At 35.5% G+C, this 13,194-nt stretch overlaps 1 long non-coding RNA gene across 1 annotated transcript in view; it reads right to left on the reverse strand.

Annotated features, from left to right (window-relative positions):
• Window positions 1-555: 555 nt before the first annotated feature.
• Window positions 556-13,194, reverse strand: part of LOC114012120 (uncharacterized) — a 331,272-nt gene continuing 318,633 nt past the window's right edge. Inside the window, exons 4-5 of the long non-coding RNA XR_003554399.2 lie at window positions 1,383-1,468; window positions 556-642 (exon numbers count right to left, since the gene is read on the reverse strand). This is a non-coding gene — a long non-coding RNA (uncharacterized LOC114012120). The remainder of the gene's footprint in view (window positions 643-1,382; window positions 1,469-13,194) is intronic.

Raw genomic sequence — 13,194 nt, forward strand, 5'->3', positions numbered from 1 at the left:
TAAATCCTAAGAAATATGTAGTCACTGTTCATTTGGGTAATGCAGTAAGTTCCAATATACTACAATTAGTAGTTCGAGGCGTATGTTTTCCACTACAGTCATTATTCATCCTAATAATAGTAGCATCCTGTGTGAGCTCACCTAGATCAGAACCATCAGCAAGTGTTAAAACTGTTGTTACAGGTTCCTGAACAGATCACAAGTCACAACAGAACTCTGTTCACATTTCAAGTTTCAGCTATTTCTCATAATAAACAGTATTAAAAATTTCACATCAGCTTCTTACCAGATTCCTGAAAACAGGTGAATAGAAAGATTTGCTCAGACACACAAACATAAACGCTTCTATTATAGCCCCATACACATTGAGCCTGCAACAGAAGGTTAAATTTTTTACATTAATTACAGAACTGCATCCCACACTATTACAAGTCAGACACTAGCAATACTGCTTATAGAACGCTTGGCCTTCTTTGTTAGAGCCTGCGTGACCAAAAAAATCCCCTCAGAAAGAAAGACAAGGGTTTTCCCAGTTTATATTAAATAGGAAGATTACCTGCAAGTTGATGTTCTTGATTTTAAAAGAGGAATAATGACAAATCAGCATTCAGCATGAGTAGCCATCCTGGACTGTGCAGTAACCTAAAAAAACCCCCCAAAAAACATAAAAATAGAAAACCTTACAGCAGTTTCATATTTTCACTGATCTAGGACAACGGAAATTTGCTTCCAAAAAACCCAAAGAGTTTCAGTTTATTTATCCATGTCCTTGCTCACCTATTTTCTTGCAACTGGATCTAATTAATGATCATCCAGCCAACAAGGTGAGTTGGTTCAGCTCACAGATCTGACAGAACTCCACAGATAAAATTAAGTTTTCTAACAAATCTACAAACTGAACAGATTCACGTCAAAAGCATGTGATCAGTAGACTCAGTGCAAAGGGGAAAAAAAAATCTATAACTGAAGCATGATAATGTCTGCTCAATGTTATACTCAATTAAGAGTAACGTTAAACCACATTTTAAATTTTAAACTATCGAAACATTATAATGAAATTCTGTATTGATTATGCCTAGTCATACACCTTGCAGAGATTACTTTGAAATAGCATGTAAAAATATGTGATCCACCTTTCATGCAGTAATTCTGGAAGAGGTTCTATAATCAGAATGTCTGATGAAAAAGCTAGCAGTGTAACCAGAGGAAAACTTTGACAGTCCCCCACAAATTTCTGTATTTCTAAACAGATACAGCTAATACTGCTGCTTCTGAAAAAACATTAATGACAAAATGTCACAATAGTGACAAAATCCAGAAAGGTTTTTTCACCACATTGATAAAGTAGTATCACATAGGAAAATGAAACAAATCTATGTTACCTCAGTCTAGCTTCTCTCAAATCCTCCTCTTTGCAGCAGAGTGTATCTGCATATGGGCATCTTAAAGAAAGGGTCCAGACCAGCAACTAGACAGAAAATGGATATTGTATTATCCAGTACTCTGATGATGTCAGCTTTTAAATTGTTTATGTCAGAATCACATGTGATGTAACCTTCCCATTTTATTTGACAGTGTTTAGACAAAAGATTTTACAATCATAGTGCTTGCATATGGAAGTTTAGATTTTAAAAAAACAATGGTTTTGTTAACCAGACATAAGCATTTCTATATATTTGATAAGAAATCTGGCCTTGAGTTTCATAATTTAAAAAGAAAACATACTGTAACTTTTATGCTTATAATTTCTGGCCTCTTGATTTTGTCCAAAAACACCAGGCATGGAAAGACTAATTTTAAGTCGTTTCCAAAGACAGTCTGTGAAAGGCACCTGCAGATGCTGCTCCATTTCCCAGTCAGTCTTAGGTTGATCAGGTGAGAAATCCAAATCCCTGAATGGTTTTGGCAGTCACAGGCTTTCCAGAATAGAAGCGAACATTTAGTTCCTACAGAGAAGTGCTCTGAGGAGGAACGTGTCTTTTTATATCTGAAGTAATCCACTCTTATTGAAATTTATTGAATGAAATACAGTCAAAGAGAAGGTACCTGACTAACAAATTACCAGAAAAGACAAATATGCTAAATGGCCTGCAATTAAAATAATTAATCCATTTTAATTGATAGACTAGTTGAATGTATAAAGCCAGATACAATGGTTTAACCATGCTTATTTAATGCGTTCATTGTAACTATTACACAAACATTCAACGACTGTAGCCCCAAACCCAGAATCTTCTCTGCTAAAAAGACTGTGAGATCTCTTAAGCAGAAATTTTCACTGGTTTAAATGTTCCAGAATGGATGGAATAAATTAAACCCAATATGTTTAAGAAACCTGAAAACCTGTCAGTATTTCTGAAGGAACATGGAACTTAGAATTCCGGTATGCACTGTATTTCCCTCTGGCTTTACTTGTAGCTGAAACATTAAGCAAGCAATCCCTTAGTGCAGCACAGAATAATTTGTTTATGGCAATCTGGGCCTACTTCTACGTTCCATAGAAGTAGCAAGAGTAACACCAATTTTGCTGGTATCTGAGGAAAGCAGTGACCAACTTATCAATTAGTCTTTAAGTTCACATTTCTTTCTCTTGAATTCTTTAAAAATAAACCCCAAAACGTAGTTAATTTCCAAAACACAGTAACGAAGTGCTTATTTTCAAATATTTCCTCTGACAGTTTACTCCAGCTACTCTTCCCACACTGTTCACCCAGGAATCACTGGTTACAACACTTTCCAACAAAGAAAACCTACGTTTCTGTCATTCCCAAAACCGCTCTGTGCTAATGTGGCATAAGGCATTACATGCAGACTGACCAGCAGATGCCAGCCAAGTGAGCAGTCAGGTTCTGCTTTTCTATTCGTTACTGGTCAGTATACAAAATCTCCTTTCAGTCGAAACATCAGTATTTCATACCCACAGCATACACTTCGTGGCTGTTGGGCACATAGAATTTGTCACAATAGAAAGAGAACAGAAAGGAGAACTGCAATGCAAAGAGGGAAAGTGAAGTCCTGCATTTTCCTTGATTTCACCTAGCCTGTGTGCTGTTTTTACTGAGCAGTGAAACTGATTTTTTTTAAAAAAACACATTAACTAAAAATAGTTTACCCTCTGCTATTGCAACATTTAGCTAAACTACGCTAACAGAGAAGCATATCCTTATTCAAGCACTGATAGAAAAAGTCATGACATCCAGATCTCAGTAAAAGCAGGGTAATATCAGAGTAATTTCATATAATTCACATGGGCATATCTGTGATTAGATTTATGTAAACAGGATGTTTACATAACATAAGCATGTTGTGTTTACATAACATTACTTTGATGTACTGACATAGCAACTTCTCATTGTCTGTCCCTTGTAACTCACTGAAGCATAGGACATGCTTTATGTCATCAGGTACAAAATCAATTGTTCTTCCTGATGCATGTCACGCATTTGTCCTCATAAAGTATTAATAAGTGTCATGGGAAGAGAAATGCTTACCAGACAACCAGGGAAACCTAGGAGGAATTGAAAGCAGCCTTAACACACTGAGACAGACTTTAATGGGACAGCTTAAACTCTGTTGTTCTCTTCTTTTAGGAAATTGCTGTAGCCACTATTTTACCCTGAAGCTTACCACCATTAAAAATATTTTAGTGATAGCATACAGACTGCAATATTCTCTAGAATACCTGTCCTTAGAAATGTACATTTAATGTTCATGTCATCAGTGATATGAAGATGCCTGACTTCTATTAAATCTAGTGGTCTTGCGAGGCTATACTCTAGCAAAGACAGTAGAAACGTGCTATAAATACTCCTATTTCAGCTGACCATGCTTTCTAACATCCTAGTTCACATTAAGAAACACTTCATGTCTATGATAATACACTAAACAAACTGGATCATTATTTTCTGGTCAGGTACTCAAGACTTTCTTAGTTCTGCACATCTCACTTTTTTCCTCTTGGAACCTTCACTTTGGAAAATATGTTAAACTGGCAGGTAAAATCTGCTGCCAATGTAGTTGCTCTCTGTGAAGGATTAAAAAAAAAAAAAAAAAAAAACAAAAACCAACAAGTCTTGCATAAGCTACAGCAGGCTAGCAGCTTGTCAAAATATCAATTGAAACAGTGGGTTCCAAGTCATTAAAACTCAGTTTATGTTATACTCCAGAGATTCCTGAAGTATGGAATGGTGTGCAGTACTGTGTAGCCAAAATAAGAGAGACAGATGTTGTATTAAACTCTTCTCACTGGAATCTAGTCCACTATACTAACAGTTGCACTAAATACATCTAAAGTTTACTGTGGACTCTGTAATAATAAAAATAGAATGTGAATTCATTAAGACAGTATCACCTGATTCACATTGCAAAAAGACTGCACATTTCACAGTGGGAAAATGTTCTTGGGAGTCAATTAATATCGACCAAAATCAGTCTCTAGCATAACCAAATTATTCTTAATCAATCCTAAAGAAGGAGAAGGAAAAAAAGGAGGAGGAAAAAAAGAAGGAAAACATGATATTCTAAACCAATATTTCTTAAATTATCTGGGAAAGCTTAAGTGAGGGAGCTTCAATATTGAGATAATTCTAGTAACATCAGAAAAATGTGCAGCTCTGCTACAACTAGGGTAAGCATAATTAATGTAGTTTGAAATTCTGGTGTCTGCAGGAATTAGAAAAGGCAAAGCAGAAAAGGAGTTTAATTTTTGATGTTTAGTATGTCATGCTTTTAGGGTTGACTGGGCATGCATTTAGTGCTGACATTATAAAATAATTAAATTAAAATTTAAGGAAGAAGAGGAACTGTCACTTCCAAATGAAATGGGAAGAAGAAAATTATGAATAAACAGGTCACATTAACACATACTGAGGATTTTACATAGCTAGGGTCTTATTTTACTAGGGGCTCCATGTTGAGAATTTCAGATCTTGAAAGCTGACGCTCAGCAAGTACCAAAGACTGCTCAGATGAATTGCTCACCTCTGCAGCAACGCTACTTAATGATATGCAATAAAACTGATGTGGCTGCAAATCCCCCAGAGATAGTAGTAAAGTTTGTTTGGATATGAGCATCCACATCTCTTCAACTCGCTTTCCCCCTACCCTTCAAAGCTTCTAATGTAAAACTGTTGCAGAAGTGGTTAAACATCTATATACTCAGTCCTTCCATCATTGCTTACAAATTTTTGAATGGTGATAGTGATTTGGTTGCAATGAGAATTAACTGTATGTTTTCCTAAATCTAAGGGGAATAATATATTTTCAAGAATTCCGTACCTTTCCAGCTTTTTCTTCTTTTTATGGAATATAGTATTTGTTTCAGTTTTGCACAAAGAACCACAGCTATGGCACTATAGTTAAGCAACCTGAAAAAACAGTCGGTTTTGTCAACATTTATCAGAACATCCAAGCACAATTAAGGTTTGGTTTCACCACTTTCTATCACATATAAAGAGTCTAATGATTTAGTAGTGCTTTTTGTGAACATTACTATCTTGACTTCATCTGTGCATAGCACTATCACTTCACCTAGTCTAGCAAAAGATAAATATTGAGGTTTCCCAGGTGGTTAAACAATCAAAAGTCCTGAATTACTGAGGTAATTTAACCTGTGTGTAATGTTAATATACAGAAGTCAATAGGGCTAGTTATATGCTTGAAGTTGTATACCCTCTTACTTCACCATATAAGAGATGTCATTCTGTAAGAAGTATGAGGGAAATTAATTGGCTTTTACAAGTTCTCTGGTAAGATTCAAACCAAGACGCACTTATACACACAGTATGGGGGTATTTGCTCAGGGGCATTCTGAGATTCTAGAACTGTCCCTGCTGTTTCCCCCATGCTTCTGAACTGGGTATTTAAAAAACACCTATTACTAGGGCTATACCATCTGGTATATACCATCTGGGGTACCTGGTCTGCAATGGCTGATGATAATTACCTTAATTAAACACATTTTTTCTACCTTACAGGGATGTTGACAGTAATGGGTTATAGTGGTAAGGTACATCACTTGCATATACAAATGTACACATGCTCCCTCATGGGATTTACAACACCTTTGAAGTGCTTCTGAAATATAGGTGATGTGGTAGAAAAATAGCATTAGGGTCTTCACAGCATCCTTTTCTTCCAATTGCCCTGACCTTAGCTTTTCTTTTTCTACCATTTGTCCTGCATCTTGAAATTTTTCTAAGCAATAATTTACACATCCCACTAGGAGTTTGTATATACTGCATATTCAAGCACACTGTAGCATTCTGTAATGACTCTGCACAGTACTGACTGGGAAAAGCTGCAACTCATTGGCAAAACTTCAGCTAATCTTTAAAAAAAAAAAAATATTCCAAGGCCCCCAAACCAGACTTAGCCATGGAACTAAATAATCTTTTGGTCTTCAGATAGCTACAGTTGCGGGCAACCCTGTAGGATCCCCCTTACCTTAGCTACATAAGTAATGCAAATAGATCCCCCATCAAAGAGTTTGCATGTGAAGCAGAGTTCTGTTAACAGCTGTATCACAATTAGGACCTGGAAAGACACCTGCTATTTTGATGCATTTACCCCAAGCTTTCAAAACCAGATAAATTCTATCCCCAAAGAAAATTGCGGGATATTTCCCTAGTAACTTCAGTACCAACAGTATTAACCCCATATTAAGCAGCTTAGAAAGTCAGACCTCTCTGTTGCTGTCCCCTGATGTTTGTACTATTAGCTGGCATTCCTAGCGATTAACTACTGAACACTAGGGGTGAGGAAGAAACTCTTTCCAATTGGAATACTCTTGGCCAGCATGGGTCTTCCTGCTCTTAAAGTACAAGTGCAGACACAACTCTTCACAAACCTCCCCATATAAATTAATAGTCTGTACTCTTCCAGAGCATTCACCAAAGTACACGCATTTACACTATTTATCATGGAAGTGATATTTTGAGAAATACAGGGAAAATTATTTCATAATGAAGAGTTTTATTGTGTATTTGTTTTTATAACATCCAGATATATGTCAAAGGCATCCAGATAAGCCTCTGACAAAACCCTCATTATAATTTTTACACATCTATGGGGGGAAAAAAAAATTCTTTGGTGGGATGCCCTTTAGCATTTGTACTAGCCACAGAGACAATCAGCTTGCTAGATGATATATTATTTGATTGGCTTTGTTATTTCAGAAGGTGAAGCATCAATCCTAGTGTGTTTCTTTAAATCGCTGTCATGATGCACAATAGAAATATCTATGCTATTCAGAACTGTATTAGGAAAAGTTTTTTACATTTGACAGACACACAGTGCTGTTATAACAATGCAAGTGTTTTCCCACCAAATTAGAGTGCCTTTTAGTGTTAAAATGACTACTAACTATAGTTAATAATGACTGTAAAATGGTTATTTATAAAAATAGATACACACTTCTTGTACCTAGTGACATTGTTTCAGAAGAATTAATTATCTAGAGAGGCACATTAGAATTATTTATTTTTATAAATTTCATTTTAACAAAAATAAGTATTGTTAATTGTTCAGAATGATTTGCAAAACAGAAAGCTCACTATATTAATAGTGAGGATGAAGTTATCTATGTACCATGTGATTTGACATGAATAATTACTATTAGCATAACGAAAACTGCAATTAGGAAACATCACATAGTTACAGTACCTCACACCATCTTTACTTCCATTTGTTTCATTTATTTATCCAGTTACATTTGAGAATTAATGTTACAAAAGATAAGTTCATTTCCTTCTCTTTCTGGCTTAAGGTAAACGAGAGTGATTTAATTCAAGAATAGAAAACTGGTGATTTACACAAAGGAGTATATATTGCTTTGCCTTATCTTGTTACAGAAGAACAGTGCAAAAAGAGATTACTGAAGAGGGAACCTACACTATCATAGATTTCTGCTTAAACCACAGGAATGTCTTTGTTTTATGGCTTGCAGTTGTGAATAAATTAGAATCATTAAGGCTCAGATTTTGAAAAGGAAGCAAGAAGTGCTTATATGATGTCTTCTTGTAAATATTCTCAACAAGAACAACAACAAAAAAAAAAAGAATGTGCAGAGGTGAATATATAGAAAATTAAAAGGCGTAGATTTTGCACTTCAGTCATTTAAAATGTTTATTAGGGTCTTTTTATAGAACAAAACTGTGGTAACACAGTATCAAATGAAGAAAAACATTTAAATGTGGCTTGCAGCAAAAGGACTAAAGAAATGGAATCCCTTCAAAAGTCTCATTCTGTTTTCTAAATGAAAACAGAAACTCTGTCCTCCTCCCCACTTGAAAGAGAAATTCCAGCAGTTCTGCTGCTCAGCCAGTGCTCTAATTAGATTTTGGCACAGTCATTCACAGTCAGGACATGCAGTATATACCCCCTTACAGAGGGCAGGATGACTAGCTCTTTAGAGTATGAAAGTTGTTAACAATACCAGTATTTAGATGTTTTGATCAGAATCAAAATACAAGTTAACACCACCGCAAGATGGGCTGGTTAACTCTATTTTTCTTGCATCACAGTCAGCCAGAAAAATACTATCTAACAACTCTAGTTCTAGAGAACTTATTTCTCTACTGAATAAAAATAATAGTGTAGCATGCACTGTTTAATTTTCAGTAAAAAATATATAGAACATACTTATATTAAAAAATCCCATTTCTGTAAATGGACTGGAAAAATAACTTCTAAAATTGAACTTTCTATTTTAGAGGACAAAGTATTCCAGTTCCATATATGCTGTATACTTAAAGACAGACATGAAGTATGGATCAATAAAATATAGTAATTGCCCATCAAAACTATGAAGATAAACCTAAAAGCTGCGCAGCGAAGCGTGGAAATACCTATCTTTTGTTCTTGAATGTCAAAAAGAAAAATAAGTACTTCAAAATAGTAGAACAAATGGTTGAGGTTATGCAAGAGACTGACAAAACCAAAATTGAATTGTCTATTTTATACTACTAGGAGGAGATATTTAGATTCATTTAGCACCAGCCTATCACATATTAGCAGGTGGTGGGTGAACAAAGATTACTATAGATAAGAAAAAACAATGCTGGCTTCAAAACATGCCCACACTGATTTGTTGTAGATAAGTAGATAAGTACCATTGCAGTAACACTTTGAACAGTTCAATTTCAAATGGATCATGGGAGTGATTAGTAAAAAAAAGTTTATCTTTGAGCCTGCATATTTCTTGAGTTGTTAAAAAAACCCCTACAAAATAGCCAACCCCACCCCCCTTCCAAAACAACACCAAACATTGTCAGATGAAGTAACCTGTTTATTACCAGGGAACCACTTGCTACTTCTGTACTGAAGTGTACTAGGATAGAGATAAGGGGTATAAGCCACGGATCAGCACCTTTTTTATTAGTAAAACAGAATAAAAATAGGTTTATGTCCTTAAAGCTTACAACTGGGAAGGAATAGAGCTGAGTTTACACCAAATTCAGTTGTTACTGAAATGCCGTACATTCCCAAAACCTAAACAATTAATATAAAAATCTCAACCAACTTTCTAGTCCTGAGCACACCCAACCTTCAGATAAGGCTACAACCATAACTACCAATTCATCACATTTTCTCTTATTAGCAGTAAAGGCCGTTACATGCTATAATGTACATCCAGCACGTCTACAAAACAGAGCTGATGGACCCTCTCAGCTTTCTGAAGCATGCTAGGCCACTTGTTATCAAAATGGTGTCAATGCCAAAGGAGAGCTGTGCTTTCTTGCTCTGTAACATTTGAAATTCTCTTTTTCCTAGTTATCTTTTTTCCCCTGGTTTTAATCTGTGATAACAAAAACACAACAGAGCTCTGCAGCATTTCAGTGTGGCTTTTAAACCCTTCAAAGATGGGTATACTTTTAGCTGTTAAGGTAGCAGCCACATTACCTGCGGAAAGGCATGGCCCTTTAGCAATTTGGGAAGGTGGGGCACAAGATGCCTTACTGGGAAAATGACATCTGAGATGGATCCCTCGGATTCTTTGGAACCACATGCTATGCCCTCTAAGCAACAAAACCTCCATTTTTTCTGTTATCAGCACTAATAATTTGAGGATTTTCAGTAAAATACTTGTAGTATCATAATATCTGTCTAAGTTTAGCTAAAACATACCTTCAGGGCAATGAAAGCAACAACAGAAAGGAGGGGAAAAGCAACAAGTAGAAAACAGCTGTTCTGTACAGCTTGAATTCTCAGAAAAGTGGCCTTGAGCTTCTCTTTAAATTCTATGCCCAGGAGTCAAGCTACTTATTCCTTCCTCTCCTTCTAGGAAAGAAGAATCTCAAATTATACACCTGCAGAAGACTGGATTTTTAGTTTAAAATTAATGTATTAGCAATATGCAGAAATTCTTGTAAAGGATAGTCTATACAGGCTTCCTTCAGTTACCAAACCGTAGACCTTTATTCTTACTGGCATTACAAAAAAAATACCAATCCAATATATACGCCATTTCTTTTCTGAAGTACATTATTAAATGACTACACTGTGAATTCTGCCATATTCTTGAGAAATTCATGTTTTGCTTAGAGGATAGCTCATGCACAGAACCTGCATGTTGAAAAGGCAATCAAATAACAAGGAACGTAGCATTCCTCTATTTTCCATTGCACTGTATAAGCTGACAAAAGCATATGGCTCAGTCTTCAGTATTTTGGTGAATATTATTTCTCACTTTGAAAATAATTCCCGAGAAAAAGCAAATAAAGTTCTGCTGAATAATTTAATTTTAAATTTTTGGGGGTTGTGGGTCTGTGTGTGACATACCATGAAAATCAGACAGAACTGTCTGGAATCATGCAATTAAAAGTCTCTTTGATGTGAAAGAATCCTCCACTATTATACAGTTAAAAGAAACGAAAATATAGTAGCTTTGCTTCTGTGGAGTGTATTGATGAGTTGCTTTCAAGACTACCAGGTTGACAATACATACCTAATTGGATGGGTAGACAGACAGTTTCATTTGTACTCACAAACTCTGGGTGATGTGAAGATAACCAGTTTGGCTGTGGAATAATGTGTCTGAAATTTATTACTAAATTCAAAACTGATATGAGAGGAACATCATACTGAAAAACGTACTGCCCCTTAACTTTAATTCCTGTGTTACTGCACTAAATATTGAAACTTCAGAAAGAGGTTGTACAAGGATTAAAATATAGGATCAAACGTCAAACAACAATAAACATATGTAACAGGATATATAAGCAGTTCTAATACCATACCTTAAGCAAAAATTTCAATTTACTGCAATATCAGGTGCCGTTAAGTGGGTTGTGAAATGGAAGAATAACAAGTAATTATGACATTTCCAGTAATCTACCATTCATAAAAAAAGACCAGATAAAAGAGGCTTTCCTAGGGAAAAATATTTTGCCTCATTTTCTTTACTATACATGGCTCAAATTCATGTCTGTCCTAGATAGGTTTGAGTTGATTTGCACAAGACATGACCAGAGTCCTTAAGGAATTAAGAGTATAATATTGAGCAAAGGTGTTATTACGTTCATTTTTACATCTGACACTACAATTACAACTATATCAATGGAAGCCTTAGTTAAAAATTTGTCAGTGAAAGGCATCCTGCAGAAAACTGTTTCTAGGATTGCAAGTTATAAAATCTCTAATCAACAGCTCCTGACTCAGTATGCCAGATAGAGCACAAAAGCAGTGATGTATAAATGCACAGCTAATACAGCTAATATTCTTGTGGTAGAATTAGTGTTAATCAAATGTGAACAGTTCAAGTAGTTCATGTTACTGCAAGATTGTAGTCTTGCTAAAAATCCAATATGCTGTTTTAATTGCTACAGCTCAGCATAATGTTTCTCCCAGTTGAAGTTCCCTTTAGCCCTCAACCACCTAATCTGGTACTTCTTCACTAAGCTACTGAGTAATGAAGGGCAGGAGACAGGGTTGGGATTTGTTGATGCTGATCTTTTTAAAAGTGAGGTTACTTACAGCTGATGCTCCATGTCAGCTTCTTATGCATTGACAGATTGGAAACATCAGTCAAAATAATTTGAGCCTATTTTGTAAAACAAAAACATCTCTGATAGGAACAGAAGTAGCTCTGTTGAGATCAGCTGCTGGTGGACCATTTCAGGGCAATACATTCAAGCATGGTGTTATGAAACAGGACTCAGAAACAAAATGACAGCTTCCATTCTCACATGAAATGTGAATTTCCTTGGTTTGTTTTTCTCCTCTGAGTTTAAATGAAACTAACAAAAAAATACAGTATTTTTCACAGAATAAAAAGGTTTGAAACAGTTCAGTCAATGGGCATTACCATTTCAGAAATGAACAACAATGACATGCAGAAGTTATAAAATGCATCACTTAACAATTGACCTTCTGTCATCTTATCATGGCATAAAAGGAGGCACTTTTATCAAAAAAGTAACACTGCACTAGGTTGTTGTAGTTGGCTTTAAACAGCTGCACCAAATGAGTATGGGAAAGATGGACCCTGGAGGTATTTAAGACATGTAGACATGACACTTAGGGACATGGTTTTGTGCACTTGGCAGTGCTTGGTTACAGTTGGACTCAATCTTAAAGGTCTTTTCCAACCTAAACAATTTTATGATTCTATGAAGACTGTCAAGCACTGACTTTCCTATAGGCCTTCCTGTCTTACACAAACTTAACAGACCAGACAATATGTGCAACGCAGTGAGAGAGGATGCATCTTTCCAGAAGTAGCATTTTGAATAAAATCCTTCTGTCAAGCAAATATATACAGAATATGATATCAGAATATTTTTCCCTTCACATGAGGTTAGCAACAGTTCTTGTAATTTCAGACTCTCACAAAATAATATGTAAAGACTATAAAAAATTTATTTTCCTATTACCATCTGTCCTGACCAAAGTAGCATCATACAAACAGGATGCATAATCAGAATTTAAAAATAATAGAATGACACTAAGGATTATGGCAAGAAGAATCTTAGGCATGGTTTGGATCAAATGGACCAAATACTGAGCTTCAAATTCAATAGAAGTATAGCTTTGTCATTAATTTTGACAGATGTTTAAGCTTTACTGTAAAAATATAAAATTTAGGGAGGAAAAAACCCTAAAAATCTGCAGTTTAGAACTTTTACATAATGTGTATTTGTACAGTGTCTACAAGAGTCTAGCTGTAGTAATAAGGCAGTGCTTCATTAAAAAATA

Source organism: Falco peregrinus, chromosome 10 (assembly GCF_023634155.1).
Source record: "Falco peregrinus isolate bFalPer1 chromosome 10, bFalPer1.pri, whole genome shotgun sequence".
NCBI lineage: Eukaryota > Metazoa > Chordata > Aves > Falconiformes > Falconidae > Falco > Falco peregrinus.